The 20,824-nt window shown below is 40.3% G+C and overlaps 1 protein-coding gene across 4 annotated transcripts in view; it reads right to left on the reverse strand.

Moving 5' to 3' along the window:
* Positions 1-20,350, reverse strand: part of ankrd11 (ankyrin repeat domain 11) — a 117,787-nt gene extending 97,437 nt beyond the window's left edge. For all 4 annotated transcript variants that reach the window (XM_086289132.1, XM_086289140.1, XM_086289148.1 and 1 more), the window contains exon 1: positions 19,817-20,350. The gene's annotated coding sequence lies outside the window, so the exon portion shown is untranslated. The remainder of the gene's footprint in view (positions 1-19,816) is intronic.
* Positions 20,351-20,824: the final 474 nt, after the last annotated feature.

Below are 20,824 nucleotides of genomic sequence, written 5' to 3' on the forward strand. Positions count from 1 at the left end.
CAAAATCATAACAACATTGCAAACAGGTGCTGTAGGGAGTCATGGTCACATACATCCATTTCACACAGTGACGGATTTCAAATACGTTAAATCCAAAACACGTTTTCTTCTAAGAACCCTTGCTATATTTTGCAATATAAACCTGCACATCGGTGTCAACATGGTGTAGGCTGGAGTGGGTGGATTTGCTGGCCTGCCACTGTCCTATTTTACAGCAGAGGCACTGGTTGATGCTCCAGAAAAAACTGCCAAAAACAGCAGTGCCTTTCAGACCCATTCTCTCCATCAGTACATTCCAACTACGCTACACTTGTTTCTTCTCTTCCTTTCTTCATATCATGTGATTGATATGGAATGCCATTTAAAAGGGGGTTTTCATAGGACCAACTTCCTTAAGCTTAAAATTTCAGACACACACACACACACACACACACACACACACACACGATCCTTCTATTGCAAACACATACAATAAGATCACATTACACATCACACTAAATCTATAGTCTGTAATATGAAAACCAGCATTTTACTATTTGTTCATCTGAAATATTTTTGTTCCATTTATTAGAAATGGCTTTTCCTCACTTAAAGCTATAGGCTAGTTTAACACAAATATTTCCTGCTCGCCTTTTTCAAAAGACGCACAAAGCCGAAAATTGCACTGCAATGTCTGATGGACTACACACACTGCTGTCTGCAAACATACTAAACTAAAAGAGCTAAGATATGGGACTGCAAAATGAAAAATGTATTTATTGTGCCGCTCGTGTTAAACAATAGGATTGTAGAGTAGGAAAAGGCCAGCCATGGTGTTCACTGATGCAGTTTACACAAAAAAAAAAAAAAAAATGTTTAAACCGAGAAAGCTTGCTCAGCCATTAAGCCTCGCACACAACCTGAGCATTTCCACAGTTCTGCCATTTGTCATTTTCTGTTGCCATGGTTTCAGTGAAAGACAGAGCTCTATGAATATTGGAAATGGAGGAGTAGCAGCACATGGTACATAAACACCCGCACATGCTCTAACACCACAGAACGAGTCAACTGTGCTGGTTCTAAAAGCCTGCAGCCATCCGCTCACCCACACATTTCTTAGCCAGTAAAAAAGCAGGCATTTAATAAATATCTCCAGCTGACACACATTGTCTCAACACATACACTAAATCAAATATCCAGCTACAAAGCCAGCTTGCCAGTTCTACACACGGTTATTAAATGGATTTCTTTAAACGCACAGTCTGTTCTCCATAAAACAGCATGCCTCTCTAGAAGATGCAGATAACATGATAAGAACAATTATTGGACAGTACAGAACTGCAGCATTGATTGCAGCATTGATGTGTGATAGAATTATTATTATCATCCACATAGCTGACATGAGCCATTGTCAAATGCACTAAAACCTACACATTAACTGACAACAGAGTAGGGCTGGGCGATATGACCCAAAATTCATATCTCGATATTTTTTAGCTGGGTGGCGATTTAAGATATATATCTCGATATTTTTTTAAAGCCATAAGTTAAGAACAAAAAGAGTTCTTAGTCACCCTGTGTCCCAGATGTCACACAGGCATTTTTATTTTCATACAGCATAGATTTACATGAAGAAATTACTCAAAAATAAATTATCAGCATTTATTAAATAATCATGGTCCATAAATAAAAGAAAACAATGTTGTTTTTGTGCATAACAAAAAGCTCATAATTGTGCAGTCAAAATGTAAACTAACAGATGCTGAGCATAATAACAAAGACAGATTTCACAGCTGCTCTGTTCCCAACGTCTACTGCGTGACTGACACCCTTGAGTTTGAAATCCGCTTCGTAACCATGTCTCTTAACAGGTGCCATTTATGGTCCTTATACACACACAATACGGTAATATTACGTCGAAGCACAGTACGTATCACTCTGCGAGGCTCCAGACTACGGTAGCCGTAATGCTCCGACAATCAATGAAGCGCTGCAGGTCCGTAGCTTACCAAAGTCGTAAAACATTTTTTTGACAGATTGCTGAGCGCCGTGTACCACCTAAGATCGGTTCGCGGTCAGTAAGCACAACCAGAATTCATGCATAAGGCGCGCTGTCAACTTTTGAGAAAATGAAAGGATTTTAGGCCGTGCAGCCCCTGTGGGCTGCATGTCGTTAGCGTGGTTAGCTCGTTAGCGCGGTTAGCTCGCTAACACGTTGACGCCATCCAGCCCCACAACTCGCTAACGGAGATTTGCCGTGTCCATCTGGTCGCTGCCTGCAGGTGAAGCTATGGGGGAGGGGGAGTTGTATTCAGTGAAGGAGACGCGAGGCCGAGTAACGTTGCGTAGAGACAAAAGTGGACGAAAGAGAGGCAAACTTGTGGCTCCACAAGTATAATTATAACGTAACATAGACTATATCGATATAAAGGATATTGTCATATCTTCTATCTCGTATGAAAATATATTGATATTTTTAAAAAACTCGATATATCGCCCAGCCCTACAACAGAGCATGTAAAAATGCCAATGTCCATAGAGGTTTTATATCGGGATATGAGATTTTGGTCATATCGCACAGCCCTAGATGGCCGCATCCTATGTGAAAGTGCCTTAAGATAACATCAGGCTTGACTTAAACGCAAAAGCCTGTAGCAAATAAAGACATCCAAAAAATACGCAAGAACTAAATTTGTATTTATTAGAAAAATAATACATCAGAACACAGTCAAAAGTCAAAACAACTCTACAAGTCATAGTCATCAAGTACTTACACAGACACACAAACAAAATTGTGGAGCTAAAATACTGCAATAGTGAGATTAAGGGGTGTATCAAAAAGAATCATCCCATTTAGAAGTGCTTTAATTCTGCAGCCTTTCATCAGATATATGTGCTAGTAGAAAGAAGGGATTTCTGAGTTTGACAGTATGTAGCATAACAGCATTGGCTACATAGACTCCAAACATGCTTGAAAATGTAGTAAAAGAGTCTGAATATCGTATGGACATACCGAGTACATACAAAGGGCCACAGCATATGTGAATGCTGTAAGTTTTGTAAGTTAAACTTTATAATTAGACATGTATTTTAAAATGTACAGCAATTCTCTACATCTTTTACTTAACAAACAAAACATACACATTATATTAAAACTATACTATTAATAAAAGCTTCCCAATTAGTACTAAAAGCATCTGCCTATTAAAATATCTGACTGAAGAGACTAAGAGAAGCCAAGGCATCATCGCTGGAGCTTTTTATTCATGACCCCTTTGACGTTCCCACAGTTTGCAGTTAACTAAAAAACTTTTGCAAACATAGAAATAAAAGTTGGTGAAGCAGGAACGAAATATCTCTAATCTGCTGCCTCTTTGCTGTTAGCTTCCTCTATGCTTCATTAGCCCTCCCATGAGCTGCATCTGACATGTGACGAAGTAAACAAGGAACGACATAGAACTTGAGTCAACAGACTGGCCCACATTACTGGCAATACCCAGTCAGATTTTTGAATCAGGATTAGACCAACCAACATGCATTTCAATGAATGCCTAGTAACCCAGGTTATTGTAAGTTAGAAGATGAACACTCATCATGGAGCATTTTCAGTATTAGATATCAGATTAGGTCTGATAGGAAGCATCTCCTGTTGTGTGCTACATGTGAGTGAAACAAGAATCATGAGTGAAAACAGGTATGAAGACACGTCCTAGTTTATATACTGGTAAGAGTAACCGCACAAAACCACACAATTCACAAGAAGCCATTTCAGACTTTCAACATGTTCTGATGAGTTTACTGGCAGCATCCCTATGCAGCCACACACAAACACTGTGTTTCTCTTAGATTTCCCATTTTGTTCCCATTAGGAAGCTGTCTAAGCACCAACACACAGTGTGTATGTGTTAAAGCAGGGAAACTACTGGAAAGCGTGGAAGAAACAGCTACATTAGTCTCTGGCTATATATGCTTCTGTTAAGCAAATACTACCCTCTAAAGATCTGTCACTGAAGCTAAAAATGCTATGACAACACGCAGTATCCCGATAAAGGATATAGATCATGAACACATACACCCCACGAGCATTGTGTATTTTTTTTCCTTCTCTTACTCCTAAGACGCAAGAAGACAAATTGCACATGAGGTTGCTGCAGAGCACTTTAATCTCATGGATGAAAACCAAGCTACTAACTCTCTCCACTCTTTCTGTGGAGGTATGACTGCCATGCACTCACTAGAGCAGAAAAACACAGCAGTTTGGATAGTGGCCATTTAATACTCAAAAAAAATACTATTAATACATCACCAAGAGAACAGCAACGGCAGTATTACAACACAGCATTTTATTTATCAAGGTGCACTTGTACGCGAGTGAAAATTGTTCCCCTCACTTCACACAAATCTTTCTACCTAAAGCTCCCTATATGAAGCAAAGGTAATTGATTTTAAGAAAACAAGACACATACTCATCCTGTAGAAATATAAAAGTCAAGAAATGCAGAAACCTTTAACTGCTCTTGGGCAACTCTTTATACTTACATTCTGATTATATTATGCTCAGTAAAAATGAAACAGTCAGCTTTACCCTAAGTTTTATATAGTGCCTATGCTTCGACATCGAAATCCACCAGCCTTTTGACTTGCATTCCTGTAAATTAATCCTGTTGGTGTGTGCTTATAATTTACTATCGACTGTTGTCATGGTAGGAAACAAGGCAAACAGTTAGGTTCAACGCCCTTAGCCTCCTGCACACAGTGCTTCCTGAGGAACCAAGGCTACTGCATAGAGGTGGAGATGGGGGAGGAGACTGTCAGAGAGAGGGTAGATGAGCATGTGAGGATGCAGTGTGCAAGCATATTTCTGGGCTCTGAAATGCGAAGGAAATGGTGGCTGAGGCAAAGTGGAAGCTGGAGAGAGGGGAGAGAACAGAGGGCTGGGATGTGGAAAGCAAGAGGACATGAGTGGAGTCGAGCCAAATGTGTGAGAGAGCAGCATAACAGCGCACAGCGGGGCTGAGTTCAGCAGACAATATCATCTATCCAGGAATCACAGAGGGCAATATGATGAAATTAAACAGATATGTTGCACGTGAGTATGACAAGCATGCATTTGTGGCAAATGGCTACATGAAGAGCATATCCATACAAGTACAAATCAACAATCGAATTGAGGAAAATTACGTTACGCTGGCATGGCAAAGGAGGCAAGCAAGACATTAAACCTTTATTTATTCTGAAGGACCAAAACCCCAGAGAAGCGACCATAAAAAAGAAAAAAAAAAGAAAACACTCACTAGCTTTAAAATGAATTTCCTATGCTTTTCATTATTTTCTGTCATTATTTACATGCAATTAAATTGCCATTGTCAAATAGTAAGGTGTGTGTATGTACAAGTTATAAATAATAAATCTCATGGTTTAGACTAATCTAAACCCTTACTTTCAGAGTTTCTCTTTCTACTCTTTGATTTAATACCAGTAAGACAGGATATCCCTAATGACAAAAGCACACAGCTCTCTCTAAGCACAGCAGCTCCATCCATTCACTGTTCAAACCTTTTGTTTGCAAGGTGCAACCAATCAGAAGATAGACAGCTTAAAGGAAGCTAATATGTTTTGTTTCAGACAAAGGATGAACAGAGGACCTCTACCTTTAAGCATGATTTTGAACAACGAAGTATGCAAAGCTAGATTCCAAAAATAAAAATATGCCGCAGGATATTGATATTGATAAGTTTATTTTTTATATCCTTCTGCAAACACTCTTTTAACATATATAACAACGTCTAATGATCCCAAAAGCTTACCGGTTATAATGACACTCTGAAGTATCAATAGTTTCTGACAAAAATTGCAGGAAATTAAACAGGCACAAATAGAAGCACATTAGAAGTTCTGGAGATTTAAAGATTTAAGATTTAAAAACAATTAAGGGTTTGGCATCAATATCAAAGCCTTGAGAGCTCGCTTGCTAAATAAAAAAAACAAACAAAAAAAAAAAACATATTTTGCTACATGTCTTAGAGGTGCTTGTTGGAGGATGAATGTAATTTGGGGGGGGGGGGTTGCAGTTCAAAATCCCACAAAACTGTGCTGTGCTCACAAAACAAATGTAAACAGAATCCTGCAAGATAATTATGCATTGGAAAATGAGGCAATAGGTTTTAGAATTATATTAAAGGGAGAAGCAACACGATCGCACACATGCACAATTTCTAGTACAAGTGCTGAAACTTTAAAGCACTAATGTGGTCCTCCTCCAACACCTTTCTCTAAAAAAAAAAAAAACTGTACATTCAAAACAGACTAAGCTCTGATTGTGGGTGAAAACTGGCTTTGCATAAGTAATGAGGAGGAATAAAAGACTGCCCTACATCCACACCAGAGATTACACTGCTAGCTGCCGTTTCTATAAAAAGATTCAATGCAGGGAGTATGAGTGACACAGTCTCTCACACACGCGCGCGCGCGCGCACACACACACACACACACACACACACACACACACACACACACGGTAGTATATTTATAGGACAGAAGGTTTTAGCATAAAAAAAAAAAAAAAAGGATCAGTCTCTGGTTAACTGCAGTCATCCAATCACAGATCTGCGACTGTTTCAGGCTTTGGAAGACAAACACAGCGAATGCTGGAAAGATTAATGGCTGCTCCAGACCAACTTCAAATGCCTTATACATTTCCTGTTCTCCTGTTTTCCACTTCTCATTTAGACTGCTTCCTTTTTGGGCAAAAAACAAACATCTATGAAGTATCACAGTGTGTGACACAGAAATACAATGCGGACGTACAAGCCCAGTCTGAGAGCCAAACACATGTTAGCCTGTAGCTTTAAGAAACTGCTCTGAGCTGCCACATATTCAGCAGGGAAAGTCCCTGTTGCAGGCTGACTGAGATGATGTGATTTTCCATTGCTTGATGACAGCTGGGTTAAACACATTAGCTACTGGTTTCAGGGAATTTTTTTGTTAGCCCCAAAAGATAATTCCCTCTACACTTAAAATGTTGAAATAAAAAAATGAATCAGATTTGTTATGTACTTCAGTATAATTGACTTTTGTTTAGAATATGTTAAAAATGTAAACCCCCTAAAAGTGCACAGCTTTATGTCAATCAGGTTACAAATATATGTTCCATAATATTTTTGTGCTCTGTGTCTGCAGCATAATAGGCAATCATATTAACTACAGTAACCAGTCACCCCTTCCCCCCAAAGGGACATTTTAAGGCGGGAAAACCCCTTGCTACTTAATTCACTACTGGAGAATGAGCAACAGTTTCAGTTTTTTGGCCAAACTGCAGGGCATTAATGTCAGGATTGGCTGATAACAGAGAAATGGGATTTGGGGGAATTTGAGTTTATGTTAAATGAAACTCAGTACATAAGAAACTATATCACGTGGATTAAAATTTGCTCTTTGTTGTGACCATTACGGTGCATCCTACTTTTGCAAATAGGACTTGAGATACTTCTACAACTTGAGTGGACTGTGTTTGACTAAAATACTCTGGAAAGGTTGTCTAGATATCTAGAGTTTATGGCATATGTCAGGCTAAGAATGAAGCCATGAGGTTGAGAGAAATGTTCCTGTGAGACTGGGTGGTCTCAACATACAGATCTCAGGAAGGATTAAAATATATTCTGCAGCACTTGAAGAGCGGTGCGCAGCAGCCTCAATCATTTTCAAATGGAAGCAGTTTTGAACCACCTACAGTCACCCTAAATCTGTCCTACAGACCAAATAATTAATCAAGGACAAAAGGCCTTTGTCAAACATTTTAAAAAAAATGGCTGTCTGCCCAGCACATTATGTCCTAATTATAATGAAAGTAATCTGGATCCTTACCACGGTTTAATGGGGTTCTTTTATTTCTCATGTTTAACCTCTACACTAGGTTACGTATCAATGGGTCTGCTAGCTTTTCCATTTATCCAGAAAGTAACAGAGACAAACCAACAAACCTCAACAAAAAAAATTTCCCTCTATGGAGGAACTGCCTCCTTGTGAATGTCAATACTGACAAAAATAACTTGTATTTCTGGTATATTTTAGAATTAAGTCATCATAAAAAGTGACTTTGTCTACAGCAGCAGCTTTGTCCTTTTTCCTTCTCGCCAGCCTGTGTGTCATGTATGGTTTACAAACCCTGTGGGTGCACCTTCAGCTGCAAACACGTGGACAATAGAAATGTGGTTATGTGAGATTGCACAAAACAGAAAGTGACAAAGTTGTGTTATCGTTCTACCTCCCCAAACTTTCATGATAAGCTCCAGACATATGTAGTTTATGTACTGTCCCGTACACGTGACCTCTTCTCACTTGTCCTAGCTGTTAACTGTTAAGAGCTTCACTAACAGCCTTCATGTACCAGTTCAACAAAGTCACAATAAAGGTTTTACCGAACAGGAAATGTCCACAAAATGTTCTAAATTTGGTCTCGGGTGTAAAATTAGCAGAGTACCTTAAATAGGGATAAGTAACTCTTTTGTAAATAACAGAACCATTGTACAAATGCATATAATTTATTCATTTGAATAATCGTGAGTAGGTCTCTCCCCAATAAATGTGCAGTTAAACATATATGAAAGGCCAATGATGTATATTTATTAGAGGATGTTACAGTGCGCTGTGAGAAAGAGTTCAGGCTTTCATCTGTGTTTTTTTCATGCTTCAGACTGAAAAGCCTGCAGTTTTTGATGCAATGCTACGGCCAGTCTAAGCATGGCTTTAACACATTCCCCCAATATCCTTCAACAGTGTCACATGCACAACTACGAGGACATCCAAGTTATCCTGGAAAGCTAGAGGAACTGACACAGTGTTGACACAGTGGCCTCATTTGTCTGAACTACAGTTTATGTCTGAAGCCCCTAATGAATAATGGACCAGGCCTCTTCTACCAATAGAGCAATGACCTCCATTACAGCAAGCCAGAAACAAGAACTTGAAACTTCATGGCCCATGCAGGATCCATAAATAAGCTTTGACAAAGTATGTCACACAACTGAAGGCAATTACCAAAAAAAAACCCAAAACAAAACATGAAGAAGGCAAAGTACAACAACATTAACAATAGGTGAAGAGAAGAGTAACATGTAACATGGACAGTGTCGAGAATCACAAGCTCTTTATAGAAACCAGCCTGATTGTAAAGACAGAAAACAGCAGAGTTGTGAAAATGCTTGTACTAGTCAAAAAGGGTGCTCAGACCCTTTGTGTTACATATACTACCCCGCAGCATTGGGGGTAGGGGCGGGGGATAATGGATGCATGTATACGAGCAGATCTTGTCTCTCTGGTATTTAGGTTTGCCTTTACTTTTCATTCACATCCCACCGGCACAGCCGCAGAGGCCCATCTCCCTGCAGCCATCCCCTCCCCCCTTCCTGTTGTTGCATTTCAATGTAAATGGGCGCATGAATGGCTGCAGCTGGCCCATCAAAAGGCCAGCACTGCTCCTGCGAAAGGGTCTCTGTGATTGAGATTCAGCCAGGCCACCCCACTCTACCCTCCCCCACTCAGCACATTGTCCTAACCCCCTTACCCAAGTCTAAGCTTATAGCTTAGTCCCAAAATAAAGAGGGCACTACAGGACAGCAGAAAGCTGATATAGCTGTGGGCCTCTGAGCATAATTGTTGTCAGAATGAAACCATTTCTCAACTCGGCAATAAAACCAAAACATATTTTATTTTATCAGAAGATGACAAAGGTAAGTAACAGACAAAAAACAAGATCACTGCAGAGAACAGAAAGGAACAGACCCAAAATGTCTTTCATATAGAGTGCTTACAATCAGTGTGGCATGATTCTTCTATTAATATGTCATGTAGAAAGAGAAGGCTGTCAACACAACTTTGAACACTGATGGGAATTTGCACAGCAAATCCAAATAGTTTCTCTCCTCTTCTCTGTTCCACTGTGCTTACACTGGTATATTGCAAGCTCAGCAGTACAGTGGTGTATTATACGTTTCTAAGTATGAAAGGTTCCACTTTGGTCTGGGTAACATAACTCTTGAGAAGGTCCACATTAGGCTTCGTGCAGACGGCTGCATGCCTGCCAATTTGCTATGACCACACTGGCTTGTCTATGCAGAAGCCACCAACTTCCAAGTGTACATCTGTACAGAAGAACCACATTACAGGCAGCACCAACGGCTCTGACAAATCATCTTTAAAACAGTGATTTACACAAAAGCCATTTAAAGAGCTAATGGCATTCACAAAAGCCTTTGACTGAGAAAACACAGCTTTTCAGAGGGTTTAAAACCACAAATGCATCATTTAAGCTCTGGAAGGACATGGAAAAGCCATTTAAAATAATCTGTAAATTAGAAGGGAGAAACATAGAAGGTGAGAGATCAGATAAGCACCCTGTCATGTCTTTTCCCCATGTGTCAGAGACAATCTGAACAGACCAGGACAGCGGTGCCCAGAGGGACGCATCACACAGACTGTCTGCGCCATTAGCTTAGAGACCTGGCCGACTAACCTCAGGACATTTCCAACCCCACATATGGATAATACATCATTCCATGCAGTCTACTGCTCATCCGTACACTCAAACACCAACTGTTGTCTCCAGATTTACAACACCCCTAATTCATGCCTGCCCAGATTGGAGAATGCAGCCATTTGCCTAATAGTGTTACCAATTCAGACACTTTCAGTTTGAATGGACAAATGAGATGAAGCTTTTTATAGCCAAGACTTTCAACTATTAATTATTCCTTAAGACACACGTGGAGTCATATGAAGAATGTGAACAGTAGCATATCTAGAAAAACATAAAAATGAAACTATGAAGACATGCTCGTACAAACATTAGGTTTACTTTGTACCTGAGCCTCTTTGGAGTCAATCAGAATGGAACTAAAAGTGTGACTAAACATTGGCCTACGCACCTACAGATATCTTAGCTAGAAGGCAAACTATCCAAGGGCATAGGTCAGCTCACGCCATACGGCATTTATGACCTCTAAATAAATCGAACCCTGGAGTATACTACTGTGTGATAAAAGTTTTGACATTTTCTGCATGTCTAAAAATTATAATTTAGCATATCAATAGGTTTCCCTGGAAAATAAGACTGAAAAATATTCCATTTTCAAGCTTCGATCAGAAAGATCAAAAGCCAAGTCTGTGGGGGGAAAAAAAAAAAACATTTCTGGAGAAGTAGTAGCATGCCAGAGTAGAAAACCTTTCCCCTTTGATGTGCAGAGACTCAGGGAAGAGAAAATATTATCAAAAGTGCTGCAGCGGAAGGCTAGCAAGTAAGCAGAATCTAACACGAGTTAAAGACTCCATCAACCATCAGGACCTTCTAAAACCTGAAACGAGGCTCTACAGTCCCTGAGGGAAACAGCAGCATTGGGGCCCGCCATTTTGTTCCATTTCGCTTCGAGGACAGAGGAGGGGGCAAAGGACTAGACTGAATTTCAAAGGGCTTCCGATGCCATTTGAGTATCCACTGAGATTGTACTGTTAGAACAGAGCAGCTATAAAAGATTTACACAACTCAAACAGGGAGGAAGAGAAAAAAACTAAACATGAAGAAAGGGGGGGGGCAGACAGGCAGATGCAAGAAATAGGAGTAGCCATGCTTGTTTACCTAAAAGGACCACACTCTCAGTACAAGAGGGGGAGGGGAGACGCTGCATTGACAGAAGGCAGGCAGAGTGAGTGCTCGAGTTGCAGCTAAAGGCTTCTTTTCTCTCTTACGACCAACACAACTGTTTTATCCTTCCATTTCAGCTAAAGATGGATCTGCAAAGAGTACTGCAACACTGCGCCAGGCACCTTTGAATTGCATTATTATATAACACATGAGAGCAGAAAACACACGACCACTCTTTTTTTCCCCTCAATGCTGCACACATAAATGTTGGCAACGGTGTAAATATCACAACATTTTTTTAAGACAACCCCTTACATAAACAAATGTGAAATTTAGCCATATATTCTATTGAAATAACAGTCATACACCACTTTCTACAAAAAATAGAATCAGCGCCACAAACTTATACTGCTGTACACAACATAATCCTATAAATTTAAAGTGTACTATAATCACTCTACCCAAAACTATAGGTCAAATTTTGTCAAATGTTCAAAAAAATAAAAATAAAACACAACACACACACACACAAAACCCCCTACAACCCCCCCCCCCAAAAAAAAACCAAAACAAAAAACCCAATAAAAAAAAAAAAAAAAAGCACGGTATACACACACAATTAATTTCAATAAGTACATGTTCAGTACAGCTTCTCTAAAAAGACAAAACTGAAATTGAGCAGTTAAATAGATTTGCAGGGTCAATTAGTAAACACGCACAATAACAACCTGCAAACCACCGCAGTCATTTAAAGGAATATAGTAAAGCATGTTGCTGAATAGTTATTAGTACTCAGTCATATTTTTAAGCATAAGGGCTACTGAACAACTGTCGCTGCATTTTACCTTTACTTAGCTTGAGTTTTCTTGATAACTAAGCATAATTCATTATTCTGTACTTCTGACGGGTTATCACTTGATTTGCTAACAATAATAGCCTGGTTGTCTGTCCTGTGCAACAGCTACTGTCAAGCCAGCCAAACAGAGCAATCAAGCAGGTCTTGTTCTCTTCCTTGCCATTCTGTTGTTTGTGCATAATACATCGACTTGTTCACCTTCATACCAGCTTTTCATCATTAACAAAAAACAACAAAAAACAAAACAAAACAAAGGTAGTCCATCTTTGAATGAGACAGAAGACTGAAGAGGAAAAACAGAGCACTAAGGTTTACAACATGCTTAACAGCTGGCCGATATCCGTACACCTCAGAGGTTGAGTAAGGTTGCATCGACACTAATCTCTGTCCAGACAAGTGTTTAAGCAAAGTTTCAGATAATCTCTGTCTACACAAACTGCCCGTGAACACACAACACACGATTAATCGCAAACACTGTGCATGAGTGTTTTTATAAATCAGGTAACACACAAATTTAAGGCAATCGTGCTGTCAGAACACAACATGAGCTTCCGAAGCAACTAGGGACGTAGTAATTTGGAGCAGGTATTGGTCAAAACCAGACCAAAAAAGCTGAGATAGATATTCATGTTCATGCAACATTCTTGTCAGCAGTGGTGGATAAGCTGCTAGCATGGGGGAAGGTAAAAGCTTTGTCACTTTCAAGATGGTATGCCAGCAGCAACTCTTTATGTTTGCATTGTTGTTTGATATAACCGCACTATTCAAGTGCGCTGCAATGACTGAAAAGTGAAGATGATGTTGATGTATAGGCTGTTGGCGTCTCTCACTCATTATGCTCTTTGTGTGATACTTGTTAAAAAAGATGTTTTTACAATTATGATAAAATAACATGGAATTAATTCACTTCACTCTTCTCCTGCCAACATGCATCCTGAGTATGTTGTGCAAGTTTGTGTTACATTATTGTGCGAGGTGCATTCACAGAAACTCACTAACAGAACTATAAAAAGCACAATATCCTAAATACACACTCGTCTTAAATGTTAGATACTGTAGGTTTTGTTTTTGCTTTTGTCACTGTGTTATTTATTATTTTACAAATAAATACCAAATGAATAAATGTATTCTTGGATGTATTTATCTGGTACATTTTATACTGATACCCTGTGAAACATAAAAGATCAATTACCAGTCTGTTCCCCACAATGAAGACCACGGCTTACTATTTAACTCTTCAAATCAGCAGATGCTCTAAGCCAATGTTTTAGTGTCATACTGGAAAGAAAGAAGTTGAACTGGTGCATGCCTAATGGAAATAATGGTAGTGACAGTATTATTATTAACAATGTGAAAAGTAACCACACCAAGAAGATAAAGCTATTAAATGTGTATGTATGAGATGGCTTAAGTTTAAATGGCCTGTATTTATATAGCGCTTTACTAGTCCCTAAGGACCCCAAAGCGCTTTACACATCCAGTCATCCACCCATTCACACACACATTCGCACACTGGTGATGGCAAGCTACATTGTAGCCACAGCCACCCTGAGGCGCACTGACAGAGGCGAGGCTGCCGGACACTGGCGCCACCGGGCCCTCTGACCACCACCAGTAGGCAACAGGTGAAGTGTTTTGCCCAAGGACACAACGACCGAGACTGTCCAAGCCGGGGCTCGAACTGGCAACCTTCCGATTACAAGGCGAACTCCTAACTCTTGAGCCACGATCGCCCGGTTAACTTAAATTTGTAATTGACAGTAGGGCTGCACAATTTTGCATAAAATGAGAATCACGATTTTTTGGCTTAGAATTGAGATCACGATTCTCTCACGATTTTCTTTTCTAGTATAAATATTTATTGCACTTATTAACTCCACATCAACTTCGTAACAGTTGAGACTGAACATAAAAACAATAAATAAACCTAAAAACAACAAATGTCTCACGTTTTGTTGTTGTACTGCTTGAAATTCCGTCTCCACCGTTGCTCGACACTGTGTGTATAGAGCAGGTAGTGCAACAATAGAAAAATAGTTGCGGGACGGCACAGTGTAGCATTTGTCGAGGGTGTTGATCATTTTCCTAAATCCCTGGTTTTGCACAGTGTTGATGGGAGCCATATGTTTGGTCAGGTGATAAGTGATAGCCTCCGTAATTTCTTTGTGCCTGCGGGAGTTCGACGTGTATAGGGAAGCGCTGTAAGGTTCCTGTTATTGATGTTTGGGTGGTTGACCGGGACGGATTTTCTCCTGTCACTTTCTCATCATCCCTGACGTGCTCTCCGTTGTTTTTTTCCCCTGCTAATTTTAGCATCACACGGCGCAGCTTCTGTATCACGTGGTATAAGGCTCCGCCCTTGTCATTTGTTGAGCAGGAAGAGTGAGCGCTTGTTTTCATGCAGATTACGTCCCGGATCAAAATGCGGTACAATCATCGTCGTCGTCTTTTTTTAAAAAAATTTATCGTTGTCATTTGGAAATGAGATCGCACATAAGTATGAATCGAGATTTTCTAATAATTAATCGTGCAGCCCTAATTGACAGGATCAGAGACATGGCACGCAAACGTTCATGACTCTATAGGAGAATTCTGTAACAGGAAAAGAGCCAATCAGCATCCAAGCTGGAAATCACATGAGCCAATTCCAGTTGATAAACTTGCAGTTACGCACAGCAGATTTACAAGTGTCAGCTATGTGTTGGAGGCCACATCTACTCATCGTAAAGATATAACAGAGTGCCCTTATCACTTGATCAATTAAATCTGTAACCAGAAAGAATCAAGGCATGTGGTTCAAGTGTTCTAATGGGATTAGCCAGAGATGCTGACTGAGAAACTGCATACAGTCAGCATCACAACATACACATACAAGTACATGCATATCTTACGTGAGGGGGAAAAAAGGAACAGCTCTTCAATTCTTATTTTAGAGTGAATTGAAATCTGTATGAGCAGGGGATTCTGTACATTCTGATTTTGTTCCAGTGACTACTGAAAATAAGAGCTCAGACTTGTTCTACAATTATAAAAAGGGGCATCAAAATAACTGCCCAAATTTGTTAACAAGATGGCTGTTGAGTGGCGAGAATTGCTTCTAGGATGACTTTGATAAATCGCTGTCAGAAGGGAAGGTGCTCATCTGTGGTGGCCTTTTCACAAGTTTAAGTATCTGTCTGTCCAGACCAAAACACAAGCCCAGAGTTTTAAAACTGGGTCAGCAGAAAGCTCCATTTTATTGGTCCCAAAACGCCACAGTAATGAGAATGCTAGTGGAAAACAAGCAACAAACTAGGGCTTAAAATGAAAATGGATTAGTGGGGATGGACACACAGGCAAAATTATTTTCTACATTTTGGGGGACCCTTGAGATTATTCTCAGACATGAAAACTACTCTTGGGCAGCAGAAGAGCAAAATCACAGAAGTCAGCCTGCCTGAATCCAGGCTCATAACTTATCAAAGCCCAGCAAAACTCCACTTCCTGTTACAGTGAGAGTATATGTCTTGTTTCCTTGGTAGCAATTTTAGAAACAGAGGCATCAGTAAGGGGAACCAGACGGGACATGCAATTCAGCTGAATTCAACCAGGATGGCAGTTATCACTAATATCTTTGAACAAAAAATTCAAATACAAATCAAATGTACAAATCAAAGTTCACAAGGAAACAAAGGAGAACATACACAAAACTGACAAAGTCACTGAATGATGGTCTGCCTATGCTCCAAGGCAAAAACATATACACATACATTTCTTAAAGGCACGAGAAGTGCAATAGTGTCTCAATGAAATGGGCAGTGAGGCTCATACATGGATCAGACGTGCAACTAGAGCTGGGCGATAGAACGATAACGATATGTATCGCGATATAACTTTTACTCGATAGAGAAATTAAACTATCGCGATAGACCTCGCCGCTCTTGTCCTCTTAAAAAAAAAAAAAAAAAAAAAAAAAAAAGGTCAGCCAATCCAAATTAAGTAGCGCAGAGCCAAACCAATCACAGCCGCAGCGTCACGTCGTGTGACTTGTTACGTACAGCACAAGTGCCAAGCCGCACATGTGTATTTGTTTGGGAAGCAGCCAGCCACCGTACAGCCCGGGTAATGGAGGAAATGAGTGTGCCGACTAGGGAAATCAACCGAGCGTGACCGAAGGTTACCGAAGAGAAAACAGATGATGGTTCCAATGCCGGAGAGATTGTCGAACGGAAGAGCCATAGAAGTTCCGTAGTGTGAAGGTATTTCGGCTATTTCAAGTCTGACAAAAAACAGAGTAGCGTGCACTGTAAATTGTGCCGAAAGCAAGTCTGGAAATACAATAAACTGGTGCATGCGTCACACTGTGCGCCACGTTATTGTTTCGGTGAAATGAATTTCTACAATACTGTTACTGTTAATTCTACTCTCTGCAGTGTTTAAATGCTTACATATACACACAGTTACTGTCCCTCCACACATACGACTCGGTTCTGCTTCTATGCCCCAGCTTTGTTTACTTTTTCCCACCGAGGCTTCTAGACTTCTGATTGGCCAACATTTCTGCACGGTTAGGAATCTAGCGCCACCTGCTGCTTTGGCATGTTCATAGCAGCGTTTTCCTTCATTTCTGCCTTTATGTGTGGACGGGATTCTTTTTTAAAACGAAAACGGAAAATCTCCGTTTTCAAAAATACCCGTGTACGTGTGAACGTAGCCTCAGTCTCTGACTGGAAGCGCTAATTCGTCATTCTGCTTTTGTCAGACTAAAGTAACTGTTAAAACTGTTTGAAAAGCTCAGCTATACAACAAGGAGAGATTGAGAATTTCCTTTTAGTTCTCAGTTTATTTGATTTTGACAAAAGTTAGTCAGTTTTGTCTGTTCTTCTGTAAAACAAACTAAGATTTATTTTTAGAATTAATATTTTGTTTCTAAGTGGAATTGACAATTTAGTCTGTTTCGTTTGTTCTATTTTGAAACTTAAACGCTTTAGCGGCTGCCTTTTGTGTAGTTTGCAATATTTGCCTTTATTTATCTGAAAAAGTCTCATGTTCCTTAAGTACATCTACCCTGCTGAACTTCATCCATCCATTCGCGGCCGCTTAATGGATGAACTTATTATGGGAAATAAATATTTAAATAAAAACAAGCTGCTGATTATTTCACATTTTACTTGTGAGCAACGGCACATTTAAATCTTACAAATATAGTTATTTGGCTTATATCGTGATAGATATCGTTATCGCCTGAAATGAAAAAAACATATCGTGATATGAAAAAATCGTATATCGCCCAGCTCTACATGCAACGTGACCAAAAATCCAACATGTTAGCAAAGTATGACTCATTCAACATTCACTTTACCAGCTCTGCACTCCGTGTAGAGCTGGTAAAGTGCTGCTCAAGAGAAATGTTAACTAGGGTTAGTTAATTGAATCAGCTACTTAAATCCAACATTTTCAACTGCACTTTCTGTCATTGCGTCTTTTACAATAAAGTAAGCATTCATGATATGACAGAAATGGTATGGAAGAAATAGTCTGGAATGTATTGTGCGTACTCTGAAGGATGGCAATGCTTCAGAGGGTAAAAGCAATCGCTTGTGTTAACTGCCTTTGTGGAAACAACGCAGCTGGCAGTTTGTTCTAACTCTTCTTTTCAATCGTACCCTCATCTTTTGACCCTTAGTCTATGTCCATTGGGGTGCCACTTCAGTAACACTGTTAACTGGATTTTCATTAACAGTTTTCTGTAATAATTTTGCATTTTATCTCGCCAAGCGCTCCTAATGTGCTAGTGTGTATAGTTGCAGTAGCCCAAACAATAGCACATGAGTTGCTGCTCGCTGCACATCCTATGCTCTGTGTGTCAACCTAACCTGATGTGGACGTAACTCTATTTCAGCCACATGACTGGTTCAGCATTGTCCCTGGCTTTTCATGTTGTCCGTGATTTCTATTGCTCGTATTTCAATGATCTTTATCGCCCAGATCTACTGGAGACCAAATTTGTTTACATTTCTGCTAAGGCACAAATTTCACACATAAATCCTGCACATCACCATCTTCATGTGGACATGAACAGTCTGTGCTGTAACAGCAAAGGAACTGAGGCTTTAACTATAGCACAGACAAACAGAACCTACGCAAGCTCAAGGGAGACAGAGATATGCATCACTGCCTCTGCAGTGTAGTCAACATGAACGCCCCAACAAGCTTCAACACTCAGTATCTTGGTATAAAACACCACCAACGGCACTGCAGTGTTTTCCTCAGCACTGGTACTGCACCAAAGTGGCAAGCTTCTCCTCCATATTCAATTTCCTCAAACCCCACCATGTTGTGTCTTTCCTTCATATTTTTTAAAGGAGGTGGGAAGGGGGGTGTTCCACTGAACCGACACTGCCAATTTAGATAGTTATCCATTCATACGGTTAGGCTCCAAACTGTATGCAAGCACGTAGTGATAAAATCCGGGCAGCCTGTGGACCCGCAATGCATAAACAAATCCTCTTCACTGGTTTCAGCTTTGACTATGTCTTTCATTGCTTTGTTTACACACAGGGTTGTACAAATCCAAAGCATATCCAAATGCATAAGAGCTAGAGAATTAAGACGCTAACCTAACTGGAAAAGCTGGAAGACCAGTATTGCGTTAGGTCACCAGCTAAACGAGCAATGCTACTGTGCCTTTTGAAAATAGGTCAACATTTGGATGTTACTGGTGCACTCTCTTGAGTAATGTCATGTTAATTATTGTCTGGGATATAAAGGTGCCCCTTAGTCTTAAAGCATAAATATACAAATAAGCCAATTATTAGCCTAAAGACCGCGGACAGTTTACATCAAACCACCTTTGCTTGCAAAAACCTTTCAAAAACACACGCACAGCGCTACTCTGTTAGTAATGCCACACGTGGGCATGGGGTACCAATGTTTGCAGTATTGGCTGCTGACTAAGATATTTAGACTTAATTTTAAAGAGTCAACACATTGACAATCACATCAAGCTCAAAAAATGATTCACCACAACTAAATAAATTTTGCTTCAGAGTGTAGACGATTTCTCAATGTGTATCTAAGAGAAGGGATTCCTTCTTTCAAACTCGGATCACTTGGGAGGGGGGATGAAGAGGATAACCCCTCAATAAAGCTGCACTTGAGAAGTAATTCTTAATATTTTAAGAGGAAAAAAACAAAAGTACATGTAGTTCAATGGCGATACAATGTCAAAGCGCTGGTCAAAAAGAGTAAATGCACGAAAACATTGCACATTCACACCATAATAACGGGTTAATCTCGGGGACAGCAGGAGTCAGTTTGTTGTTGTTGCCATGTTAGCTTTGCAGGGAGAGTAAAAGCACACCTACCTCTGTCTGATTCCCACAATTTCAACCAGTTACTGAATCTTTAACGTTTAGTCTACGCCGTGGTGTTTTCCGCCGATGCTGGATGGTCCCATTTGTCGCCGTCGGTTCACTATACACTGCTCCGGAGACATCCGCATAAATTTGCGACGACCATCGCAGCTCATTCGAGTCGAGGCTAGCGCTAGCTTGTTAAAATCGTGTAGACCAACAAACAGACGTCCACAGAAAAAACACTAAAATATCCACGAGAATTCGTTTACAGCGTTGCTATTTCATCTTCTCCAAAAACTACGGACCTTTAACGGTCCACCTATGTAGCTCGAGGCTAGCTTGGGTAAATATAAGCCATCAAAAGATGTTATTTTTGTTTCGCTTTAATCCTCTCCGCCAAACCATTCGAGCGGTTTTCGAGCGGCCTTAGCATACAGTGTGCGGGGACGCTCGGCACGGAAACGAGTCGCGGATGAAACGCGAGCTCTGATTGGCTACGATGCTGTAGGCGGATACCTTTGCAGTGCACTTTGAAAACGACGCCATTTTGGATCAGCCCAACCACCCTATCCACCCTTCTGTCCAAGCTTGAGACGTGCCCCAACGTGGCGGCCCATGTGTCACAGTTTCAAACGCCTGAGACAACGCTCCATTATATAGTTGGAGGACCACGAAAAGGAAATGGAGTACGGGCGTTGGGTGCACTCGTTTTTCTGTCTTTATAAAAACCCATTGCCAGCTCGCGTGGTACATGTTCCTAGACACGTTTACGCCGGTTGGCTCGCATCAGTAAGTGGAAGCACTTGTTTATGACAAAATAGTTCAGACAGACTTTGTCGCGCAGGCGCACGAGTTCGTGTTGTCTGACCCTGATGTGAGCTATTTTGCGACACTTATTGAGAGGGGGGGAATCCCTGTGATAATTAAACACCTGCAGCTTCACAGAATTACCTACAGAACCTCGGTGTGTGCCTCTATGCACACTGCTATTCTATAACCAATCCGTTTAAGTCCATT

The sequence above is a fragment of the Aulonocara sp. 'chitande type north' Nkhata Bay genome, linkage group LG1 (assembly GCF_057382095.1).
Source record: "Aulonocara sp. 'chitande type north' Nkhata Bay isolate Kocher_YH1m ecotype deep benthic linkage group LG1, A_spYH_male_GT1.1, whole genome shotgun sequence".
Lineage (NCBI taxonomy): Eukaryota > Metazoa > Chordata > Actinopteri > Cichliformes > Cichlidae > Aulonocara > Aulonocara sp. 'chitande type north' Nkhata Bay.